The sequence below is a fragment of the Meleagris gallopavo genome, chromosome 4 (genome assembly GCF_000146605.3).
Source record: "Meleagris gallopavo isolate NT-WF06-2002-E0010 breed Aviagen turkey brand Nicholas breeding stock chromosome 4, Turkey_5.1, whole genome shotgun sequence".
Lineage (NCBI taxonomy): Eukaryota > Metazoa > Chordata > Aves > Galliformes > Phasianidae > Meleagris > Meleagris gallopavo.
This window is the reverse complement of record NC_015014.2, coordinates 31562522-31589847: the sequence shown is the minus strand read 5'-3', so window position 1 is coordinate 31589847 and position 27326 is coordinate 31562522. Positions and strand designations below refer to the sequence as shown.

The window sequence follows — 27326 nt, the reverse complement described above, 5'->3', positions numbered from 1 at the left end:
GGTTTTTGGAAAAAGAAATATAGAATGCTATTTATGAGGCTCGTCTCCATTCAAACTTTTGTGATCCAGACCATGACATGATTGCCAATTTGCCAGTATAAATAGGAAAATTGTTGTAATTAAGTTTCCCTGTGCTGCTGTTCTGGAAAGTTTTGACCATTTTGGATGTTTCGGAGTCAATGGTTACCCAAGAAGCACAAATAAGAAGAAGGTCATGGCAGGAAGGAATTGTGCATCACTGAGCACAAGGATGCCAGCCCACGTGTACAGCGCCAGTAATTGTACTGCCTTGTTTGTAAAGGAAGAAGAAACTGATGAGATGCCCTAATGAGGCAGAATTAACTGGGAGGTTTCCATGAGAGCCACATTCCATGGGACAATGCAGGCATGCAACATTGCTATACAAAAACCTTCCAGAGAGAGTCTGGATGATTACGTTACTGAAGCGTCTCATTTTTTTACCATAGACTGTACAGAAAAAAAGAAAAAAAATGGAGATTTGTTGTTGATTTCTGCAAATGATTAGAGTATTAGCAAAAATGTTCAAGACTATTATGATTTTTATTCTTTGGAACAAGAGTCATAACATAAAACATCTTTTAGATACATGTATACGAGAGGAAAAAAGGGAAATTATTTACATCTTCTGACATAGGCACCTGGCCTTCTGCATAGCATACGTTTCTATAGAAGGCAAGTCAGAATAGGAATGTAATGTAGTTTCATAAAATTAAAGACTAACAGAGCCACTTAATGTGAATTCCTTTAAGGTATACCCATATTTAAAACAAAATAAAACAAAACAAAACAGTTCTAATTCTTCAGCATGGTTCTGAAATTTGTCCTTAAAAGGGTATTCCTTTTTTAAACACCATCTTTCTGTTAGGTGGTAAATAAAATTAGACTTTGGCCATTTACCTATTTCATTTACATATTTCTGGTTCATGAAATATTTAACTGAGATTGGACAGCAATCATGAATAGCTGAGACAAAACAAAACCATATATAGATATTCCAAAGCATATTGAAATGTTTCCTTTGCCACTTTCTTCTTTGTTTTCTCCTAGTAAGAAATTTAACAGGAAAATATGATGTACCAGAGTTAAGTTATTGACGTGCACATTTTTTCAGGAAAGTTGATGTGTTTAACAAAAATCAGAGAAAAAAGCTACAGGTCATTTAGGGATTGAAGAAAATGGATGGAGAGGGCCAGCAACATGTATTTTGGTCTCAAAGGAGCAGCAATAGTGAATAAACTGCCAAGATTTCTTTCCCATGCCAGAAACATAAGCCAGGTCCTATTCCTGGAATAGGAAAAGTTAAGTCAGTGCAGCAAAGCTGGCCAACTAGCTTACCTTGGGTAGAAGTTGTTCTAGGTTGTAGCTCTAATTTATGCGGACTAATGTAAAATACTTGCCTAACCAACAAGCTTGCATGTAAAATCAGCTTTTCCTAAGGAGGTTAATTTTGATGTCATGGGCTGCAGACAACTGAATGATTTCAAGAACTTTGCAGCAAAGTCTGAGTCGAGGCATGCAATTTCTACTCCATCAAAAACAGGCTGATAAAAAATTGCATCAAAGTAATAAATCATCTATTGAAAATGCTACAGGCACTGAACCACGCATTTAGCATTATCCAGTTACAGGCAGATACCAAGAAAGCCTAGGTTGTCACTTGATGATATTTTTATTTAACTGAAAGTGAGAAAACAAATGCTGGCAATATTAGCAGTGGACATTAGAGCTGCTGGGGATCTGCAGAAATATAAAGAGCCTCAGTAGGCCACAAATGAAAAACAAAAAACAAACAAACAAAAAATAGTCTGAGGCCTTAGGAAATACCATTACCTCAAAACTAGGCAAAGGCAACAACATGACCATCTGCAACTGAAATCCTAAAGAATGTTTCCTTTTACCGTTGAAGTTGTCATTTCATTTAAACTGAGGAAATGTCTGCACATCTCCCATCTCTGGAAGTGAGGCCCAATCACATCAGGGCAAAGAGTTGTTAGTTTTTCTGGGGGAGGGAGAGAATTTTTCTCCATTACAGTAGTGACAGTTTTGCAGAAACATATCTTAAATTCTCTTTTCTATTTCTCTTCTCTAAACTGTCTGCTGATTTTTTCCCTTAAAGCACTGACGACAATTATCCTTTCCATAAATATTTCTCTGAATGCATTGCAAATAAAAATTATTTCAGTTTACTGACCCATGAAAAGTCTTTCTGTAATTTAATCAGGGATAATAATAACCTTGAAGCTGTGAAACGCCTCAACTGCAATTTTCTGTGTAATGAACAATAAACTTTTATATTCAATAATAATGAAGTGTATATTCACTGAGGCATACATTTCTAACCACATAGTTCTGAGAGGAATGACATTTTTAAAAGCAGTTACACTCCACACTAATTAATTTTGAGAACATAAACACTCTCCACAGTTGTAGAATTAGACAATTATATAATAATGAGTTGTAATCATAACAGTTTTTTGCTCTGAAGCTATTATTCTCTCCATTACTAGGCTCTTGGAGCATATGGATAAATACTACAAATGAATCAGCAATACAAAATGTATGCTTTAGACTTTAGCTTAGAGTTCAGCTATTTACAGAATTGTTTGTGTCAATGGCTGTTCTCACAGCAGTAAAGCTTTAAAACTTAAGAAAATCACTGAACCAGATTCTGTCTTCATATAATTGGAGTTGTAGACAGTTTTGTCTGGGAGACTTCATTTAAAATATAAAACTGCAACTGACAAAACCCAGGTTATACCCCACATGATACAAGTGCTGCATTATTCGTTGTTCTGGACATATAATTAAAATGATGATTGGCTCTATGCACCTTACAAGCAATTAATATATTTTTTCCTTTTAACTATCAACATCTAAAATCACCAGGCAGAAAAAAAGATACAACCACTGAGGGAATTTCCAAATTAAGAGGTCCCTGAGACTCCAAAACAAGCCCCAAAACTGTAACAGACACTCTTATTTTTGTAAAACATGCACACTAGCAGAGGCCCAGCTTACTGCTTTTAACTACTGCAGCACTTACACTTCAAGGCAGGATGCCCTGAGGCTAATACAAAGGGATCCCAGAGCTACCGAGCATCATGGACTAATGAATCTTTTCCCACGACAGGTACAGACCTCGGGACTGGGGTGGGAGCCAAACTATCAGAGGAAAAATTCAGTGAATCTGCAGTGACATAGGCTGTGTACAAGAACACGCAGCAGTCTGGAAGATTTGCCTCTATGCATTTCACCACGTATTTCATAAATCTTAGCACACATCTATCTGTCACAATACATTTCATTCAACAATACATGCTATCAAAACCACACGTGAGTCAAGATGCTGCCAATCTTCAGGTTGCTTCCCGTAGAGAAATGCACCTATCAGAGTTGTGAGGACGTTTTCCTATTGCTCCATCAGAACCTCTTTTAGCTTCTTGAGTGCTTCAACACCACTTTTTTAAACATAACATAATTACTCTGACACTCTTAGAAATTAGTGAATAATCTTACTACTTCTATTCAAAATGCAACATAAGAACAATACATTTTCCAGATATCCACAGTGGACCTTAACTCTCATTTGCAATAAATGTACTGGACCCATTGCCAGTGCTAATGTACAGAGGTGCAACCTCCCCACAACAGCGCAGATCTTTTCAGTCTCAACTTGCAGAATGAAGGGACCTGCAATTTCACATGCCCTTGCTACAAGTCAGCACTGGCTCCTTCTGAGCGTGAAGCCTACCTAAAGTTTTACCTTTCTTTCAACTTCTTTGCTGGTTTCTGAAACCTAAAACCTCAAAAGGATTTAAAAGCAGGGTTCTTCTCACCTAATTTCAAATGTGGCAGTATGCATGGCTATGTGTAAGCCAGTCATCTGAACTGCCTCTTCAGCCAACAGAGGGAATAAACAGTTCCAGATTACACATTTGACCTATTCCAAAGTCAAATTTAAGCACAGATTAGTAGTGTGATAAAACTCCTTTTTTTTTTTTTTCTCTCTGTATTGACCATGAATAACAGTCTACGTGTCAAATAAATCAACAGCCAATCAAATCTAAAAATTTAACTTCACTATAGACACATTTTAAAAGAGCTGCTGTGCGTTTCTCCTGACAAAGTCTTCCTTTCAGTCTCATTTAAAAGAATAGATCCATGTAAAATTTTATAGCTAAACTTGGCCTGACAGAAGTCACAGATTTTGGTCAAGTAAAACATTTCACACACACACACACACATGCACTCACACACACACACACAACACAGAAAGGTCTATATTAAATACATATATAAAATATAATATATATATATAATAAAATATATTTTAATTTTAGATCAAGGAATCAGGAAAATAAATATATTTTTATTTTGACATTTTTCTAATTAAACATTTTGTTATTCAAAGCCACATTTTACTTTGAAATTTCCTTTCACTTTAACCAGAGAACAATTGTTATTGGAATGAGAAAAACAAAAAGTCAACAGTTCTTGTCACCCCGTGGTTCACATTAAGGACATGGTCCTGTGATAGAAGAGAATCTCCTTTGTAATGGTACAGATTCTCACCTTGTGTCTCATGTCAGTCCCTGCAGAGGTGGAAGTTCTTTGGCACTGCAATTTATCTTTCCCTTCAGCTTTTGGCTCATTCCTAGGATACATCTGATGGACGCTAATCCACCCTCATTAGCCTACTGAGAAAACAACAGATAGCTTGCGAGCCTTGAAATGCTTGTTCAGGAAAGTCGACATTTCTGGCAAAGAGCTTACTGTGTCTCCAATCAAGACAAAAGGAGAGACTGGATCACCATAATGAACTCTAATTTTGTATTGCTCTAGAAGAATAAAACAAGGGTGAATTAAGGCTCTGAAATCTTTTAGCACAAGAGCAAATGAAAGCTTTAAATTATGCATTTTTTTCTGTCAACTGAATAAGCACGACTTTATAAGCATGATTTAATCCAAAAAACAGATGCACTCTTCCCTTAAGACAGAAATCTAAGCCAACTGGCTTGCATAAGCGTTTTCTGTGCATGATTATTGGACATGGCAGGTTGAAAGAACCAAGAAGCAGGATTGTGAGCCATGGCAGGAGATGCAAAGAACAGAGGTCCAAATCTTCACAGGAAATAAAAGTAAGCAGGAGAAAGAATAGTGGGGGAAGATATTCAGCAGCGTTTAATCACAGAGTTCAAGAATCAGGCTATGAATGCACTGATGACATCTATAAGTGGCGGCTCTTTGTGTGATTTTGCTGCACGAGCAGCATTGCAAGTTGTTGTGCATCATCCATAACCATGGTTACATTTTTTATCTAGTGATAATTCAATTGTAATTAATAGATGTTCCCACCATGTAAGGCAGAATACTGATGAGGAATTTGAAGAGAAGACAATAGGTTAACTATCTTTCATGAAAGTCTCACTCTATGTTTAGCAAGCTGCATTCACCATGCTGCTTCTTTCTTGTTTTCCTATTCTTTCTGATTATCGATTAACTGAACAAACAGATTTCCACTCCAGTAGGTCTTTTTCTATAATCTGTTTTGTGTATTGCACCTCCTTCCTTTTCAAGGCAGACCACAGACAGTAAGAGCCCATTTTGTTCATGGCTATTTTTGTTGTCAGAACAGAATGGATGGTTGTTCTGTGAGTGGTGCTGCAAAAACACCTCCAGCTTATTAACAACAAATTACAGAATATCCTAGATGTAGCTGAAAACCATGAAGATAGATTTCTTGCTAACTTATCAATGAATGCAAAGTTTTCTAATTATTATAATTTTCAATAGGTAAATGGCCTAAAAAAGTTCCATTTTTTATTGTCTTTCCAACTGTAAAATCATCAGCTGAGGCTCAATACTGAGGCTTTCAAACACACAGTCATTTTCTCATTGCTGAGATTACTGTAGATAGAAAGTAAGTTTACAGTTAGAAAACTATAGGATAAATAATCTCACCAGAGAAATTCAAAGGGAGAAAAAGATGAAAAAGTAGAATGTGCAGAAATCATTTTCTGACTGTGGATCCTTAAGTTAAGTGTCAGCAGCATATAAACGCCAATTTTTCTTATAAAAACTCAACAACAAACAACATTGTTCTCACTGCCTACTGGAGAATTACTGGTGGAAAACATGCACCAATATGAATAGTGCAGGACCAGACAAACAGCTTCTTGTTGCCTAGCCCACATTAGAAAACAGGTTTTGTCTGCCATCTCTCTCCTCTCAGAGGTCTCTCTGAGTACTTCTTCCAGCAGAAGCAACTGGGAAGTTGTGTACCTCAGCATGGTTATCATGCTGACTTTTTTTTTCTTTAACCATAGTAAACAGCAGTCATGTGTTCTGTTTTACCATTTAACTGTGTAACTATAAAAACAATTGATTTGGAGTCACTGTCTCTGTAATGTCAAGAACTGTGAAGACATGACACTAAGGGACAGGGCCAGTGGGCATGGTGGGGATGGGTTCGTGGTTGGACTGGATGATTTTAGAGGACTTTTCCAACCTTAATGATTCTGTGATCCTACAATTACTTATGGAGTCATGCTTCAGATCTTTTAATAACACAGGTCAGAATGTTAAATCTCATTCTGAAGAAAAAAAAATCAGCTTTCAGAAAATAATGTAGAAAAATTCAACTGAGATTTTATTTATAATTTGAATTTCAGTTATTTTAAGTCTCAACATAATAATTTCACGCTGCTGAAATGTAATGATTTGAAGACAATATCCACAGCTATTTTTGGATCTGTGAACACAATATCAATAGCATAACATGTAGAGGCTAAATTCTAGCCTTTTATCCAACTATACAAATGCTGTTCTTTCAGAGGGAACAGCAGCATGCTTACATGGACAGAAGCTGTCAGAAAAGGAGGAAAATTGGGAACTTTTTGAGCTGAGAGTAGCCAGCAACAAACCTAAATTTTTTGTTTGTATTATTATGTTCATTTGATAAGTTGTACTCCCTTCAGATTTCTTTTAATTAAAGTTATTCTTTAATTTTGTCCTGACTTCTCCAGTTGTTCCTGGGAACTTCATCAAGTTTATGATATTGATGCTTGGTTAAAAAAAAGAATAAATAAAGCATTTATGCTTCTCCTCTATTCACAACTTTGCACGCATTTGAAAGGAAAACAGCCTGAAGAGCAGAAGATGAAGTAGGACCCAAAGAAGAAAAAAAGAAAAAAAAAGAAAGTGAAAATTGGTTCCTGCCAGCTACCCACCAACAACACTGTATAAGAACTGGAGCCTGTAATCCAATATACGTGCACATGCATATGGATGACTGTAATGCCACTGATGAATAGAAATGTTTGTCTCATTTGTGAAAAGACATCAGCTGTTTTTGGCTTCAAAGTCAAAATGTCTGTTTTTAGCCTTTCTTCTGTCAAAGACACCTGATGGCCTTGGACTGAATCCCACACTGATAGATCAGTAGTATTTAGCTAACTTTTTTGTAGCTCATGTAGAGTTAAGGAAAATGTTATAAATAATTATCAAAAGTTTTAAGAGTTTTGTTAAAGTCTCTTTTCCCCTCTTCAAGGAAGATACTTATATACTGCGAGCTGCTTGAAAGAATAGAAAAGATCAATTCCAAGTTTTAGGACAGAGGACATAGACTGAATGCTATGCACAGACTAAGAACTTCACTTTAATCCTGGCTGGATGACATATAGAAGTAAATATTAATTCAATTTCAGAACAAAAGCCAGGAATTAAGATTGCTTCCCTTATTCCAAAACAGAGCTTTTAGTTACTGTCAACTTTGGTGAACTGGTAAATAAACGTAAATTTCTCCAAATATCTTCCAGTTATCATGTGCCCCATAGTGATACAAAAGATTAAACAGAATCTTTTTTTCTATCGTGTTTTCAAACTGTTCAACTCAAAAGCTGCTAACAAGTACCTTAAAGGCATACATTTGCTTATTAGAACTAGAAAACTAAACTGAACATTTTTTACTAACTAAAAGTGTAAAGCCAGAAACACTGATGAACAGCATCAAAATTTTTTTTTGTTTTTTCTTCTTGCTCTTGAGGACTACTGAAACCCCTACAACAACAATTAAAGGCTTTCTGGACTTAAAAAAAAATAAAAATAAAAATTACTATTTTTCAATTATTTTACATAAACAAGATAACCATTACCAGATTATTTGCTTTCTACAAGGTTCAGTAAGTACTCTGAGATTGTGTTACATGGCTTCCATGCACATTAATACATCAGCACAACCCTTAAGAATCTTGTTTTCCAAAGAGATGTTGACTTATAGATAGGAGTTAAAGTTTATTCATAAAACTTGGAACACATTTAAGTGAAAAGGAAATTCTAATTTGATTATATTATTTGTTAGTCTTAATCAGGCAATTTCATAAACAACTGAAGAGGTCCAAAGAAATTACAGAAATTTTACCACTTGAGCTACTTAAAACTCAATTAAGTAAAACACGAGAAATAAAATAAATGGAAAAAGTGTGCAGAGGTAATAGCAAAAGAACCAGATGTCTTTGTAGGATTTTTCCTGCAGCATCAGTGTGATAAAAGGCAACATAAAAACAGCCAATGCTACAGCCAAGCAGGAACACACGGCACAGCCAAGATATGACATTTTTAAGAACATGGAGTGCATCCATTTTGTTCTTGTGTTTGTACGTTTCTGTAAGCACAGCCAGGTTTTTGTAAGGCAGAACAAAAAGAGAAAGACCAGGAGGCTGGATATGCTGAGTGCAGTCTAGCAGGATATATTGCACTATTGGTTTCCCTCCAAATGTTTTTCAGGGGAACCAGTGATTCAGTGGCCAAGTTTTACTGAGCCCCGTTATGTCAAACATTAGGTCCTCTATCATATGACTCGAGAAATTAGGGATAAAAGCACTGCCTTAAGTGTGATTGCTGATCTGAACAAATTCCCACTGAATTGCAGAATGCACATATTCTGCAAATAGACAGAAGATGCATGGGAACTGAAAATAAGTGAAATATTACAAATATTAAAAATTCATGAATGTGTATTAAAGTAAACCGTTGTACCAATTAGTAGTAGTAGTGTAGTAGCTTTTCCATAGGCTCTTAAAACTTCCACTGAAATCAGTGGACCATTTTAGGTATACAGTTCTACTGGCAAATCTTATGAATTATTTGGATGAACAAATCCAGCAACTCACCATTTTGCACTGCTTTTCGTTATTATTATCTATATCTGGCATGTATATATTATTATATAAATACACATGGCCTGGCACAGCCTGCAGAGCGGCCCATCCACTGGTCCCAATGGCTCCTCCACGTGGGATGGCCCTGAATGTACACTCTGTAAACTGTATGTATTTTGATATTCTGGCTAAACGCAGTGCTCTGAATAGCAGAGAGAATTATCCTTTTCTTCACAGTCACGCCTTATTCATGTCGTCACTTCTTGACAGTACACATATTTGTGAATAGTTGTCAAGGATTAAGTACAGGAAGAGTAAAATTTCATCAAAAATCTCTGATGAGAGAGAGCTTGAGAATTGCAGCCACTGCCACCTAACCATCCTGAGGCATTAGTTTCACAAAAACAAGGTCAAATATCCCATTAGTTTTATAATTTTTTTATCTTATTTAATATTTTAATATTTAAAATTAAAATGTTTTGTTGCTTATGTATTAACAATAATGTACATTTCACAAGGGCTGCTCAGAAAGTAATGCCTCCTATTCTGTTATGCTGACCCACAATGTCAGATGCAGATGTTGGTGAGATGGAAGTAGAAGTTGCACCTTTCAGCCAATATTCCAATACATTTTGTTGCCATGTGTCAGGTGGCAGCAAAGGGGCAAGTGACAAAATGGTGTCTAACATGGAAGTACATATGAAGCAAAGGTGTGTCATTGAATTCATTCATGTAGAAACAATGCCACACACTGATATTCATTGAGGCTTGCTAGATGCTTGATCTCCATAAAAAGTGGATGTGAGCACAGTGAGGCAGTGAGTGGCGAGTTTCAGCAATGGCAACAGTGGGTCACCTCTGCTGGTGATGATTTTTATTAGCATGGCATGCATGCTCTTGTTCATCACAGCAAAAATGCATAGCTAATAGCAGTGACTATGTTGAAAATTACTATTTTGTAGCTGACAATTTATCAAATAGTATAATTGTGCTCTTTGTATCTGTTTTAGTTTCCATGGAAATAAATAGGAGGCATTATTTTCGGAGCAACTGTAGCTCAGGACAATTCCTCTCTAATCAGTGACAGCTGAGGCAAGACAAAAGGTTGGACACCTCTAATCTATGTAATCATCCAGTCCTGATGACCAAGAAACTACTGGAAGACATAAAAATCCTTCACCCCAAAAACAGTCGTAGAGAAACTGCTTGGTGTCACTTTGTCCTCTCTTCTAAATTGACAACAAGGTGTTCTACATTATCAGATTTCATACAGAGTTTGTCCTCAGAGAGAAAAATAAATGTGAGAAAGTTGAAGTAGACATCCAGACTTTTCTGCAACACACAGAAAGGCAGTGAAAAAAGAGGGAAATAATTCCTATCTACTTTCTGTTCCGATTATTATTTATATATAAGTTAGCGGAGTATCTGTCATACCTGTCAACCTGTATAGTGATAGAAGCTGAAATACCAACTGCCCACTCATGAAAAAGCATAACCTTATATTTTTGTCACTACAGATTAAAAAAGACATCAAAACAACAACAACAAACTAAAAATAAAACAAACAAAATAAAACAAAAAAAGGTGGGAAAATGTAAAATAGTTTCAACCAGAAAATTTCCGTCTTTATATTCAGCATACATCATAATAAATTTATACCAGAAAAACGAAACAACAAAAACAACAACAAAAACTCACCCTGCAATAACAGATGTGCCCAAGAAAAATGTTTGAATTTTCTCTCCTGTTCAGAACAGAAAGATTATCAAAATCATTGTCAAATGAACCTATTTCTATTGTTTCCATCACAAAACAGAGCTATTTCCAGTAAAACTGGTAAGCTGGAACTGAGTATATCTCTTTTTTTATTTATTTAAAGAATATTCTAGGGACATTATCATATTTCAATTCTTTACAATTTTATAAATGCTGATGTTCAAGAAATTAACTTTCTTTTGGATCTCCAGAAAGCCAAATTTCTGTTGACTTCCAATAAGATCCCTCACTCAGGCAAATTCTGCAAAAGGCTTTGTTATTGCTCTATCTATAATTCTAAATCATAATATCACATGATTTCACAACTGTCTCTCATTATCTTCCACCACATAAAGTCATTGGGATAAATATGCCATACTTACTTAATTCAGCATTTTTTTTTCCAATTATGGTGAAATATGGAACATCTACATACCAGGTTAAGATTTCTTGGAATGTTTGAGAAGAAAGAGGATGTGTGTCTATAAATCATTTGAAAATGGGCATGTACAGATGGTTTTAATTGATATTAGGACATGCTTCCTAACAATATAAGAGAAAAGGACTAGTGGCCCTATTTAAGTCTACAGATTAACCCTCCTGCACAACCCTGTATGCAAAAACATGATGGACTTACTGGACTTACTTTTTTAAACATTCTGCTGACATTTTGTCCAGAGTTAAAAATAACTAGCAATTTCACATTTTATTTATATTTTCAAGGTAAAACTTAGAGAAAAAAGAGAGAAAAAGAAGAGATCTAAAGAGAATTATCTTATTAGACATGTACCTAATTTCGAAGTTAGACTCAGAACTGTTAAAATGGTCCAGACAGTACATTGCTTTGAGTAATATACTACTTTTAGAGAGGCTTGTGAGACTAGAAGCTCTGCTTAACGTTAAAGAACTACTTCCTACAATACTGTTATTTCTCACATGACTCTGCCAAATGTGACTTTTAGGCTGATGATTCCCAAAACAGAAGTCTGCTTTACAACACCTCTTTTTGAAGCTTCTGCCAAAAACATTTACCTATTCCTAAGGAACAGACAGGGAGAAAATGCAGGATTTTTTTTTTTCTATTAATATACTATTAATATACTATTAATAGAATATTAATAAGCTTTCTTTATTAATTTGATTGTGAAGCATAGCCTGAGATTAAGCAGGAAAATTGTTCTGTATCCTTCAACTACACCTGTGTAGTGGGTAAGTGTAAAAATCTACACTTTGCCTACCCATACCCAGATTCCTATTAAGAGAATACAACTATTTAAGCAAACCCAGCACAAACCAGAAGTTGGAACTTAACTGTAGATTTCCCTGAAGACTCCTTCTTCCCTGAAGACTCAGCTCATCATAGCATACAGCTAAACAAAATATTTCCTGTGATTGAAATATAAGAGAAGATATAATGACACTTTTTATCCTCCGTGACACTTTGGCTTACATCTGAAGGAGATGTCATAAGGAGAAAATTTACCACTTATAGTATGTGGAGGTCACATCTTTAGAGGTGTCTCCACCAACAACAAAAGCAGGAGGTTGTATAAGACAGGAATTAGGTATGGTAAGTCAGTGTCCATTGGCAAAGGACTACTTGAATATTTGAAAATTCTGCAGCAGAAATAGTGAGATATTTCTCTGGACAATACACAAACCAGGTAAGACTAAGCCAGTATTTTGTCTCCTGTGGCCATTAATGAATGTCTAGAGAAGAACAGAGTAGTATTTCCCCAATATACTCTCACAATTTCCAGTGAGATGAAAAAGAATTTCCTAACCCAAATCCAGTATCTCAGTGATCATTGTCTTTCCTTCTTGAGCCTGCTGCTGACCAAGCTGCTTTTAAAGCCCTAGTTCTTATAATAAAATAAACAAAGAGCAGTCATTCCCTCTTCCATTAATTTCTCCACTCATTTGTAGTTTTACAGATCTTTTGTGACTTTAATATTCTACAGTTGTATCAATTTAATTATTCTTCATACAGAAATAGCTCATTAATGCTTTTCTCTCTTGCTATCCTGTACTCTATTCAACAGATATATCAGAATAGAACATCAATCAGTATTAAAAAAAAAAAGAAGCAAAAGTCTGATACAAGGATTTGTATTTTTCCCAAGTTGGTGAGGCACTTATCCAGTCTCTCAATTACAGACAGCAATAGGACCTGAGAAAACAATGTGAAAGTTCAGTCAGTGTAAGTTCAGTTGGGGTATCAGGAAAAGATTCTTCACCAGAAAGCAGTTCAGCACTGGAACAGACATCCCAGGGCACCAAGCCTGATAGAGTTCAAGCATTTGGAAATGCTCTCAGACATAGGCTATGATTTTTAGGTGGTCCTGTGCATAGCATGTTGGATTCAATGATTCTTGTGGGTCTTGTGGGTATTTTATATGATTCTATACCAGAACTGTAAATTACTATGAAAATGCTAGATACTTGCATTTGTGCCCCAGATTCAGTGCTTTTGTACAGGTATTACACATGAGCTTCAAAGATAATTTTTCTATGGAGTGAATGGAGAGGAATCCTTCAGAAAATCACAACAAAAAATATATATACATTAAAAATACATTCTGGGTCCACATAGTGAAAGATCAGAGGAAGATGTGCCTTTGATAAGAGAAACAAGCTTATGAAAAGAGTCAAATATAGACTAATAGAGAGAACAAGAAATTTAAATTTGGTGACACAAAGCTAACTAAGAATATCAGGGAGGAAGGATGTATAGTTACTCAAAGATTAACTACTGTATTCATAATGGGAAGGTGGAATGCAGTCAGGGATAGCAATGAAACTACAGGCATAACAAATAAAAGAGTGAATTGTAGCAAGGCTTTGATGTGTTTGAGGGCACAAGTACTAATACTACATATCAAAATGTAAGGCTCCAGCAACTTAAAACAGTTGTGTGTGCGCATATGTGCGTGCACATGTGTGTTTCTTTCTCCACAGGTATTCACTGGGAAGATCATATCAGTGCAATTTTGTCAAGATGAAACCATGCAGTGAACAGCAACATCTTATTGAGAGCTTTCAAATAATAGGGTTTGCTAAGATACCCAGAAAGCAGGATGAAGAAAGAGGAAAACATTCAACAGCCTGAATCAAAACATATTCAAAATGTTCAATCTTTACCAGCTTTATGATCATGCAGGATCCTCACCTGAACAAGAAAATCTTGAACATACAGTGTTGAAAGCATTTGAATGGGCTCTAGAAAGCAAGTATAACAACTATTAGAGAAAGTGGATCAGTAAAAACAACAAGATAATTATAGATTCCCCAAACAGAAATTAAATGCTAGTAGAATACTTCAAAATCCTGAAAAAGTAACAATGTCAAAAACAGGCAGCTTTTCACTAAAAGGCCAGTCTGGATCTTCATCTGTTTTCAAGAGTTATGTGTATTTTCCGTTGCTGACAATCAGATCAGTCTTGTGTTCCAAGTATAGTTCCAGAAGCCAAACGACAAAAGGGGATGGCTTAATCATACATAAATTGCATTGGAATACCTATTTTGAGGTCTAATTTTAACATCTTATGTTTGCATAAAGTATTCTGGAAAATGTTTCTAAATTACCAGAAGAAAAATACATTATTAAGTGATAGCAAACAAATACCAAATACATCCTTTCTAGTATAAATATGTGGGCAAATAATCCACAAGTTCAGGAATTTCAGCTTCAGGAAATTTCAATCCTTTTACATTCTGGTCCAAATTTTTAAAAACTTATTTTAAGCCTTATAGAGATGTTGATGCAGCACTTCTGCTGATATTTTACTGTTGCTGTGAAGGCCAGTATTTGGAGAACCATTTACAAAAGTGTGACAAAGCAGTCTCCTTTGTAAGACTCAGCAGAAGTTGACTAATTTATTCCACTGAATACCTTTTGAAAGCTCTCTAAATATCTAGCAACCTAGTGCTCCACACAGCAGCCCAAATAAAGTCTAAAACACAATGGTGTAAGTGTTGTCAAGAGAGGAAGTTTACTACTGCACTGTAAACTGTTGAACTGAAATTCATCTGATAAAGGCAGCAAGACAAAGCCAACGACAAAGTTCTTCCTCCACAAGAGCTGGCCAAATAGAAGTCTGAAAGATAACCAGAAGAAGATAATTAAGTGACAAAATAATGATCTATAGTGCTCAAATAGATACAAAATAAACTCTGATATTGCAGGACAATTGGGATGTTACTTAGTATGCAAAATTCTAAGTGTTTTAAAGTGCATAATGTCCCTTTAAATGAGACCATGCAATTTCATATAAACCACTACATAGAAAAGAAATTAAATATACTACAGATCATGTTACATAGCCAGTGGAACAGATGTTTTATATTTTTTTTTTATTATTATTGTATAAGGTTTTACTCATTCTTAATCAACTGTTTACATGACTAAAATTTGGGTTAACTTGAAATTATGTGTTTTATTTGAATTTTTGAAAGCATGCATTGCCCATAGTTGTGCTGGCAGTGCTTAAAAACTGAAGTCATTACAGTCTAACAGGGAAAACAAAACAAAAAAAAAAAAGAGCATACTCTAGTTGAATATTTTACTACTGAATGTAGTGTTGAATCTGGCAATTAAGATCCACTATATTCTCATGTCACTTAGCAAATTAAGTTGATCATTCAAGCACGATAATATAACATGCATCAAGACATATCAGCAATACATGTCATGTGAAAAAATAAAATATATTAATAATTTAACGATAATATTAATGATATAGTATATTGGTATATATTTTCTACAGAAAAAGAAATACAACAGATTAAAAGGTACTAATTTTATTGGTTTTTAAATTTCATTGTTTTAAAAAGTAAAAGCCAGAGGCCTGCTAGAATAAAAATCTTTAATTAAAATTGAAATGAAAAGTACAAAATGACTTAAGGTACAGAATGCAAAAGGGAACCTTTATCCCGAGTCATTCTGTCTCAAAACTTCACAGGTTAGCCTGCCTTATAATTTCAAAATCACTAAATTAATGCTTCCATGATTTTTTTTTTTAATGGCCATTGGTATTTAACAGGACAACAATGATAAATTTATTTATTGTCAATTTTCACTTCAAAAAACCCACATGAGAAGGCTTATCATTTGGCTAAAAGCAAGTGTTGGCCAAGGGTCACTCAACAGACTAGAGTACATAGCAAGGAACTAGAAGATATTCCATAGTTGCAATATGCTGTCTTCTACTGAGGCATCTAATGCTTGTTGTGAGGCTTATGGAATCTGCAGCAAAATGATCTATGGAATAGATGCTATCTAAGCCATCTGAATTAATTAATAAACTAAATAAAGTAATTAATAAACTTTAATAAACTAAAACTAAATAAAATTAATACACTTACCAGGTATTTAGCTTCCAGTTATGGAGAAGTACACTTGCTGGCGCAGGTAAGTCAGTCTGCATTACTATCATCTGTTTTTTTAAGATTAAAAGTAAAGAAATAAATATTAAATTCTTAATATTGCAAGTGTGACAAATTTCAGAGAAAAAAACATCTAGGCAGGAAAGAAAAATCTGCACGTGTGTCTCTCAATCTGGCTGTTCTTAATCGGCATGATTTGGAGGAACCAAGTTTGTACCTTGGATCCAAGTCTCTGAGCAACCCCATTTCACTTCCACATCTCAGGACATGTGTCATTCACACCAAGCTCTTCTAGGTGATGTGCCCATCATGATATTGTCAGAAACAGAATAATTCTGTTTCAAACATAAACTTCCTGTGGATTATTACCTTTAGAGAGATTTTCCCTCAATAAAATAAAACCTAGTAAATGTAGGAAAGAAGAATACGTTGTAATGATATAAAATCACCATAACTGTTTCTCACTCTTTCCAAGGATGGTAAGAATGTTCTGGCTATAAGTTGGTAAAGTAACCATATCATTTCAGCATTTAGAAAACCTCTTCCTTTCCAAAGTCAGTAACCACGTGGCACTTGTACAACAGTACACATGGTATATGCTTGCAATCCCACAAGCAAAGAAAAAACAGAAGCTCCCAAGCTGTGAAGTTCAAATCCAGATTTCCCCCACATTTAAAGACAGCTGAAGCCAGATATTGTTTCAATACAATAAAAGGCTTGGAGCCAGCTGCAAATTTTGGCTACATATAAATGACTGTTTGTGATATTCAAAAGTTTTCATTAACTACACTTTGGTTTGATCCATGAGCAAGATATCTACTAGTGACAAAGTTCAGATCAGAGTCTGGGCCCAAAGTCTGGGCTAAGATTTACATCATCCAAAATGTGCAAAATTGATATTAATTTGCTCTGTGGTGCATCTCTCCCCAAAATTAAACAATACTCTTTGGATTAAAGTGAATATTTTTCTTCTCACTTGCCATTCTTGCAATTCTGATGCAAAAATTGTCAGCATGACTCCAAAACAGAAAAATTCTCCAGTGGTAGTTATCAATGGGCATATTCTTTACAATCTGAAATAATCCAAGGATCAATTTGCAGATATTGAATCTTCTGACAGCTTTTTCTGCTACACTACTCATCCAAATTTTCAAATTTATTCACCTTATAAGAATACATCAAGAATGACTGAAGAACCCATTAACTTCTCATAGTCCGACTGTAAATGTGTATGTAAAGCACACATTTCCTAATGCCTTCTTGATCCTGACATTTGTCTTGTGATCAACTTTTGACCATGCTACCTGAAATCTTGATGCTAGGCCACAAAAAGTCCAAAAGTTACTGTAATAACCACCAAATTAAAAGTTCCTTAAGATTCCTTTGCTTATTTGTGTATGGATCATATCAGCACTATTGGCTACAGTATTTATCCAGAAGGTAGAAATCAGTTATTACCCACTTTCATTCACAATTCAGTTTCCAAGTTGGAGACTCCTCTCCTGTAATTGCAGTTGTCAATCTAGCTAGGAGATGTAGGGAATATTCGTCCATACCTATTACCAGATGATCATATGGTGTAGATTTTCCTTTCTCATTAATAACTCCCAAGTCATTATGTCACTATTACATTATTAAGCTTCTAAATTTAATTTCAGCATGTTAATATGGACAAATGTTAGACTTAATGCCAATTAACTACAGGTATTGCAGACAGTATCACAAGATTGTGGAAGAAGATATTTTCACTGCAACAAGAGTCATAATATGACATTGGTAACTCTTAAAAATCTTTAAAATCTTCAAGAAATGGAATCTGGCAGGTTCTAAGGTCAAATTCTCTTATCAAGGAGAAAATATGGAGCAAGATAGGAACTGAGAATTTTGAAAAGTTCTCAGATTACTTTGTTATCCTTCCAATTCTCCTTTTCCAACTCTCCATCCAGTATTATGGGATTAAACCATGTGAAGAAATGAGTTGGAAAAGTCTGGAGAATTACTTGAAACTCTTCTTGGCCTCTGGAAAATTCTGAAATCCATCCTATTTACTTACACCACAGCTTGTATAACACTTTGGCTGCATTTCCTTCTCTGCTTTGTTTTGTTTGTGTTACTAAGAATATTTGTATGAAAACATGATGTTTGTTTATTAAAAGTTCATCTTGTCCTGCTGTGCATTTCCTACTTTAAGTAGTCATATTCCTTATGGTTTACTAGCAAAAGGAGACCATAAATCCTCTCTCCCATAAATGTTAATAATAAAGTGAGCAAAGAAACTAAAATGAAGTAAAGAGATTCAGGGAGAGGGAAAGAGTAAGTAAGAAGGAGAGATTAGATGATACATTCTAAACGCATAACTTGTATTTCTCAAAGCCACATTCTAACATGTTTCACATGTAGTGTGAACTTTTCTTTAATATTTTTATCTATTCTTCATTATCAAACAGTCATTCTTCAAATCAGGCAGACAGACATTAAAATGCTACCTTGCCATCAGAAATCAAGTGAATAACTCCCCCTTGACCCTTTTAATTCTGCTGATTGCCTCTGAAAAGAATGGCAGTCTACAAGAGGAATATGCAACACGGGAAAGAAGTATTCATGTTGACCACACAGCTGGCACCTTAGAAATGGAGTATCAGAAGAAAAAATAAAAGCGTTTGCCAAGAAAGGACCAAGTAAGTCTCAAGTAGTCTTAGGGTTAGTATCATTTTGACTTCTCATTTATCATTTTCCTTCAGAATATGGTTTGCATTTCCAAGACGGACTAGATTGATAGATTCTCACATAACTGAACATGTTTACAATTTTGAGGGCTTTTTTTAGTGCTACAATCTGCAAAGATCTACAAGCAGTTGGCTACAGAAAAGGAGTGAGAAACTATTCTGAAATGCTAAGCAATAACCCAGAACATTAACATAAACAACACACACTCAAAAGATTTCTACTTACCCTCTGCAGGATAAAAATGCAGATTACATGCAGTTGCTAACCATTTTCAGAGCTAGACATTTACAATCTGAGGACATTTTTTTCCAGATAGGAATCTAAGTAAAGGAAAAAGATGTAACAAAAATGGATTGTGAATGATTCCACCATTCTGGCATACAGTTCAATCGGTATTATAGGATCATATCTTCAGAGACATTAAGTAAACAAAAGTCACCTAAAAATGGGATAAATATGCAGTTTTGTAAATCAGATCATAATCTTCATTAGGTATTAAAGTGTATCTATCTACACTGGTCTCAGCATAAAGCCAAGGAACCACTTGTTACAATTAATGAGCAATATTTTGCAATCCCAAAATGAATTATTTTTATTGGTTTGACATTAAACTTACATGTCAGTAGTATCGCTTTCTCTTTTATTTCTCTTTCTCAAAGCATTGCTTAGTTATAGCCAAAGTTAGATGCAAAGTGATATATCCTTTTAGGATTAAGCCATGTATTTTCACTAATATAGAGGTGAATTCAGCAGCTACACAAAAGGCCAGGCCTAAAACTATGTCAGTTAAAATCCTTGATGGTACAATGATTTTGAGAAGGGAAAATAAGTATCTGAAAGATAGGCCATTTACCTTGCAGCCGAAATATATCTGTGATTCTCTGGGCAACAGTTTTTATGTGACGTTCTTTAGCTATTTCAGGATTATCTGAAGTGTTACGATGGATCAGATCCCAAATGCTTCAACACACTCATCTCTGATGGTGACCAGAACTAAACATGAACAACACATTAGACAGATACAAATTTATCCACTCCTAGAAAAGGCCAACAACGGGCTCAAGTACTGAAATGATGAGACCTTGATCTTTTGGTCTCCCTGCACAAAGAACATATCACAGTTCTCAGAAAATGAAGAATTATTTTATAATTTAAAAAATAAAAGTAAAAAATACAGAAGCTGTCTGAAATTAACATCTTCACTAGCAATCTTGACTGATGGGCTCAGTGCAGGAAATTCTATTCTTCACTTTCTTGTAAATTATAATTAGGAAACAACAGAACTTTCAGAGAGCACAAACTCTCTATTAAAAAGAAAACAAACAAACAAACAAACCCAAACCACAACAAAACATTGGAAATAAACATCTATTTAACTGGATCAGTATGATAAGAAGTACAACTATAATCCATGGTCCAGAGATACATCATGACATTCAGCATCATGCCTACTCTTTCCTCTATGCTGAATCAACTGGTCTTGCTGTGATGCAAATCTCTAAGAACATCTTTTTCCATTTACTCTCATCAGGAAGGCCAAGCACAAGACTACTATTGACAATTCCTATCTTTAGTGGTCTTCCAATGCTCTATAGGACGGATGTAAAGAGGTATAGGCCAGAAGAATATAAATAACTTGAAATTTAATTGGAGACTTGTCTATCTGCCAGACCATTCTAGAATCAGTAAGAAATCAAAAGGTCTTAAATCACATTGTAGACCTAGGCTTTAAATCACCCGGACTTTCCATTTATAATACTTGCTTTATACTTTTTTATATAAAACTCTCAAGCCAAATATTCACTAAAACCAAATTATTCCTGTGATTAGACGTGCAGATTTTTAATGGTATTAGGCTTTGAACATAAAAAGTCATAGCACTATTCCAAAACTGTAAAGATCAAATTCTAGACAAAAAAATTGCCAATCTCAGATACCTGCTTTGAGACTTCTAATTCCAGATTCATACTACTGAAATACAATGGACTTACTTCCACAAGTTTCTCTGTGGACAATGGTATAAAGAACTTGAACAATCCTTATTTAGGATAATCTCAGCTTTACAACACTTGCTATTTTCCACTGCAGGGATACAAAGTGCTAACTATTATGTCTGATGCATCTTGTTGGGAATTTGGGATCTGCATGACTTATGTTAAAGAATATTTGGATATTTCATATTTTTCTTGGCCTTACCTACACTTTTGCCTTGGTGCCAGAATGAGGAGAAAATTAAAAAGATTTTAAGACATCTCAGTTCTCAAATCAGTCCTGAATGTTTTCTCATTACTTGACTCCAGCAAAATGAGGCCAAAATAGTTCATGCGGACTTGGAAGTAGGGACAATATTTTATTCCAAAAAGATTAACAGTCATCTTAACCAAAGAAAGCAGACACCTTTGCACTGCGACATGAGCTGTAGAGATTATAGCTATGACATAGGCCAAGATGTAAAGACACATTTTTGACGTGATGCTCATCCACAACCTCTGGATCACTGTCAAGGTGTCAGTTTATTAAGTCCAGACCATACAGCAAAATCTGCTTGTACAGTCTTCTATTCATGTGTGGTAGCCCACTAAGTTGAATGGGACTATGCATTGAATATGAGATCAGTGCAAGAACAGAGATTTGATCTCAAGAATTTTGTGGCAGCAAGGTCGTTTAATTCTATGTTTTATAAAGTGATGTGAACACCTATAAAGCTATATAAAAGCATAAATATTAAAGTGACAACAGAAGCAATAAAACAACAGTAAGGCTAGTGAATGTAAGTAGTCAGTAGAAAAACAGCAGTATTGGATGCAGTAACCAAATACCATATATGTAGCTACTGAAAACCATGAGTCGTATCAGGAAGCAACTGCAGCCTCATCCATAAGGCATATTTATACTAACAGTTTGCCAGGTGTGTATTATTTTCCTGTATCATTAGGTACTGGCTAATTCATGTGCATTGCAGCTTCATACACACTAGCGTTTTTTACTATATTAACATTTATCTAAGTGCAGTGGCATCCAACCCAATTAGTATTTCCTCCCGTATAGACAGGCCTCAAAGTGGCTATGAACATTTGACCATAAAGGGGTCAGTCAAAAAAACAGGCATGATGTTGAATGCTCATTTAACTGAGGAAAAAAGGTAGTGGTTTTGCTACCTATGTATTTACCCACCACAGAAGATTTCTCAAGGAGAACAGAGCTGTTTATGATGATCAGTAGACAGTTCAAAATTCCTCTGCAAAGACTTTGTCATAATTTACTACAATTTTGTGAGTGCTTGCCACTTGGCAAGTTCTATTTCATAGGAAAAAAAAAGATGTTTCTTGCAAGTATGACAATCAGCTGCATATAGTCATCCGCAGAAGTTCATCAGAACTCAATGATCTCTCCTTGCAAATAATCAATATGCACAACTCTTCACCTGAAACAGCATTTCAGCAAATAATTCCTCAAAGCTGGCAAAGCTCATTTAGTACATTTAGTAGCCAGATGAGGAAATCTGAATTTTTCCATGTAAAAGAGGACTTCTTTTTGTTTTGTTTTGCTTATATTATATATGAGACCAAGTGAAATATACAGTTATTCTTAGAATTTCCTAATGTTTGGAAGCACTGTTTCCAATGTTTGCAGATATCTTCTACAACATGTACCTAATTATCACGGAGTTAACGAGATCAATTTACTCCCGTGACAGGGGGCGGTAGGCCCCTGCCCTCCCCTCCCCAGCCCACAAAATGGGAAGGAAGGGAGGAAAACAAAAAACAGCGGCAACAATCTATGGAGGAAAACTTATTTTACTAACTATGATATCGGAATGCAAGATAACACAATATAATATAATCTGATTGAAATTGAGACTAATAAATCAAATAAAATAATAAAATAGGAGAGAGAGAGTTCCTAAGACCGATTCAAACCTGAAAAGCTTGGAACGGCCAGGAAAGCACCCTCCAGCACCCATTGCCAGGCAGTAAGAGACCGCCCCACCCGGAAGGGCCAGATCCCATGACTTCTGTAATGTATAGGGATAGGTGCCTGGAATTGGAGCATTAACACTTTAACTCCCAGTACACTACATGATGTTTTGATGCAGAATACTGAGAACCAAAAGCAAAAAACAAAAAACCATGACACTAATGGAAGCAAAATCAGATTCTACAAAAAACAGTGACATAAAATAAAGCAACTCTGCACTTACATTTTTTCTGCAAGTTTTTTTTTTCCTGAGTCTTGCAAAGCATTGGCAAAATAGATACAGATAAACTGGAGGGATTCTCTTCTAGAAGGATTTTCTTCTTTAAGATGGCTTCAAGATAGTTTCTTAATCAACATCTAAAACTATATAGAAATAAGTAATCTCAGACATTGAAGCTAGAACTTCAACTGTAGAAGTGGTTTCTAGCAATAAGTACCTACATCTAAATTACCACACACTGCAGATCAATAAGAAGAGCATTTAAGCCTGAGAAGTCTGCCACTAAGGACCGAAAGTCCAGTCAGTAACCATGTGATGGGCAACGAACACTTTGGGGCTTTCTAATTTTTGTTTGTTAGTCTGTATGTTTATTAAACTCCAGATCAGTCTGATACCATGGTCTGATAATTCTACAGCATCTGGAACACATCAGCCTCAATGCTGCGGCATATCTTCCAGCATAGTTTCATCTGAAAGGAATCCAGTTCATATAGTCCAAGATCACTTGTCAATGCCTATCAAAGCCAGGTAAGTGGGGACAACTGCAAGACCTTATTCAAAAGCACACATCTGTGCTGAGCTAAAACATGAAGGTAGATGCTCCCTATGCATATTCTTTGATGAACATACTGCAACATAGAGACTGGTAGAGCTCACAGAACATTTTCTAGGATTTCAGGGTCTTTCTATTAAAATAATAATAACAATAAAAATTAATAGTCATAATAACGTATCATATGAGTAGAAAAGTAAGGCGTTACACCTTCCTGTATTTTTCACATACCAATTGGTCAAGCTTCAAAAATAGGTTTGTTATTTAAATGCAAATGGAAACAAGAGATAGGCTAATAACCTATGAAATGAATAAACTGACCAGTTTTGGAATATTTCTGTTAATTTATGATGACATTACAGAAAAGTCTGAGAAATCCTACCCCAAGCACTTTCTTTCAAGATACTTCAAAACTGATGCACTGCGCTGACTCCAGTGTTATGGTGGGAGTCTACACATTCATCCTGATTTAACTAATCAGGAAGAAAAAAAAACCTTACATTGAAGTAGTTTGATGTAATGATGTAAATTGTCTTCCTCTGAACATTAGTATGTAAAATGAAAGGTAACTTTTTCCTTTTTTTAATTAAAGGAAAACTAAAAAATTATCCATATGTTCTTTTCTGTAAAATCTAAACATCTGCTTAAAATCCTGATGCAGTAACACAATATGTGCAGCTTTCACAGTTATGAATAAATGCATCTTAAAACACAATACTGTAAAATCTGTTCCTCCTCCATTTGCCTGCCAAATTCAGAGTTCAAACATCTCTGATCTAGGTTCTCTAATCTGTTTTTGGCTCTCTTGCATCTCTTATGAGCTTCAAAGGTGGAGGGAGCCAGACGTGGGTGATACTACTCTACCATCTCACAAGAATGCTCGTTGGCACACACATGTCAGATCCAGGACACATTGTGCTTCCCACTGCCAGTCATGCAAAAAGGTGTTGGAGGAAACAAATACATATTAAGGCCATGACCAAAGCAAAAGAGCTCAGACAGAGTACCCACTTTAGGAAATAAATGTATTTGCGCAGCACAAGCCTCCTGTGAATTTTGTTTGGTAAGGAAGGCTCACAAGCGTTAATTATGCCTGGTGTCAAAGCCTCATCTGAAAATATTTTGATCTGACATGTTATGATCAATTATACCCAGCAAAGACACCATCAAGGGCTTAACAGGCATGAAAAAATTATTTCCAGCATATGACATTTTATGAAAAAGAAGGCTACAACATATGATTAGAGCCTGGAATCCCACTAGACAGAACTAGCAGCTGTATTTTAACAGCTTTCTGTTCAGGCTACACTGAACTGAAATGAAAATCTCACAATACGTCTTCAGGCCTACCCTAAGGATTTAGTTTGTCCTACTCTCTTCTCAGAAATATACAGATAAAGGCAAAATAAAACTGTAATTTTCTTGTATGTGCATAAGAAACAAAAGGAAAACTTTCATAAAGAATTTACTTATTTACATGCTAGTCCCAGATTACAAATCTCTTTAACAGACTGTTAATATTTCCCCTGTCATCTGAAGATATGAACCAAATTTAAGGAACTATTTTAAAACTCTACTTCAGTGTTATTTATGATAGCTTAATTACAATTGGCTTAGTCAGTGATATTTCTGTACACTATTTCATGCATCAAAGTTGTCCATCAAGGTAAATGAATACAAAGATATTTAATTTGATCTTTCATATCAGCTTACCTCGTGAATATTACAATATTCTGGCAGCCATTCTAAAAAGTATCACCTTTAAATTAAATTAAAAGGCTTTTAATTTGAATGCATTTTGTTTCTGTTTGGTAAATCAGTTCTGATTAGATTTGCTTATTATGAGATTTCATTATGCAGTTTTCAGCTCTTTATAAAAAGCCAACCTCCCCAAACCTGATGTTTTTCCAGGATGTTTTTTTCTTTATTGTGTTCCACTTCGTTCTCTTGTTTCATTTTCTCCTGATGGAAGACTCTGCCAAATATTTCAAAGTCCTTCTTGGCAAGTAGTAAAATAATTTGGACAGAGTATACTGCAATTAGAATTTCTTGGCAGGTTCCAAATTTTGGATGCTGATGAGAAGAGTATCAGTTTTAGTGCTCATGACCAGTTCATTATTTCAGATAATTTCCTGTCACACAGCACAATTGCTACAGATTGTGTTTGTTTAAAAAATCAGCAAGGAGACACATCACTATTTCTACGCTTTTTTTCCAAGTGCAGATAACATTAAATAACTCTATTTTTCTCATTCCATCTGTCTCTCACTGAAGCTTAACTCATAAAACCTTATTTTTCTCCCTAACCTGTGTCAGAAAAGTGTTTCTTACTCTCCACAATGTAATATCATGTCACCTACTATACAATCAAAAGTTGTAAAATGCATGGAGTGATGCATTTGCATTCCTGTCATTACAGGCCAAATTCAATTATTCTCTCTTTTGCTTGGCTTTACCACCGCAAAAATTCACATGCATCCCACTAAAACACATTTTTGGTTAGTGGGGGGTTGAGGATAAGGGCTGTGACCGTATGCATGTTTGTGTGCTCCAGAAGCCATACAACATTTTTATTGGATCCTGTTCTAGATTTGTGTCAGCACTTCCTTTATACATCCTTGTTTTGATACAGATTATAAACTGCTCATAAAAAATCTATCCTTGACTGAAATGCTATTTTGTTGGAGTGGGGGTGTTAAGTTCCAGGCTTGAAGATCTGGTCTTTCTAGACCCTAAGATTACAAACATAACATACTTTGTGAGAGCTCAGAAACTTTTTACCAGTTAAAGATTTGTTTTCTTTAAGCTTAACAGTAAAAGCATTAGGCAAGCTGTTTGCCGGAGTTTTTATTTCCCCTACATCGCTTTTCCAATAAAAATTTCCAGTGAAACCATCAGTAACAGACCACAATGCAAGACATGCCATTATACATATTTCCTTCCCTGCTAAAAAAATCCTAATGGTTTGCATTATTTCTTACTCACAGAGTTATCACCTTCTGAGAGAAAAACCGATAAAACTAAATCATGGACAGAATGCACTGAAGTGAAAGAGGGGTCACCATCCATGTCTTCAAAGTCAGAGAGAGATGTTTTTCTTAAATGTTGTTTAAATTGCACTACTTGAAAATAAAATTGATTTACTTATCACTATAGACAACATTGCTCAGAAATTAGCACTTGTCTTGCCAGCATCCTCAGTTTCTCACTTCTGTCTCTAGTACGTGCCATTATTCTTTCTGCAAACAGAACCTGAACCTGAACGGACAATAATAACTTTTAAATTAGCAAAGAGTCATGGTGGTTAACACACTAAGTTTCACCTTCAGAAACCAAATTCATACTTCATATGTTCAAGGCTAGTGATAATCTGAAGAACCGAAGTTCACTGTTGAAAATGCTACTTAAAGCTGAAAGAAGAAAACTCCACAAGAAGCCAGAATGCAGTTGAGAGAACTGCACCAAATTTAGCTTTCTAAAAGCACCAATCAAGAGTCACACATTGCAGGGAGACCCATCCACATGGTCT

At 35.3% G+C, this 27326-nt stretch overlaps 1 long non-coding RNA gene across 1 annotated transcript in view; it reads right to left on the bottom strand.

Annotated features, from left to right (window-relative positions):
* The window catches only part of LOC104910702, a 110789-nt gene extending 87778 nt beyond the window's left edge, over nucleotides 1–23011 (bottom strand). Inside the window, exons 1-9 of the long non-coding RNA XR_004159583.1 lie at nucleotides 22967–23011; nucleotides 19900–20039; nucleotides 19272–19366; nucleotides 16299–16369; nucleotides 14931–15031; nucleotides 14104–14153; nucleotides 12247–12320; nucleotides 10878–10923; nucleotides 4594–4859 (exon numbers count right to left, since the gene is read on the bottom strand). This is a non-coding gene — a long non-coding RNA (uncharacterized LOC104910702). The remainder of the gene's footprint in view (nucleotides 1–4593; nucleotides 4860–10877; nucleotides 10924–12246; nucleotides 12321–14103; nucleotides 14154–14930; nucleotides 15032–16298; nucleotides 16370–19271; nucleotides 19367–19899; nucleotides 20040–22966) is intronic.
* Between the last annotated feature and the right edge of the window lie 4315 nt (nucleotides 23012–27326).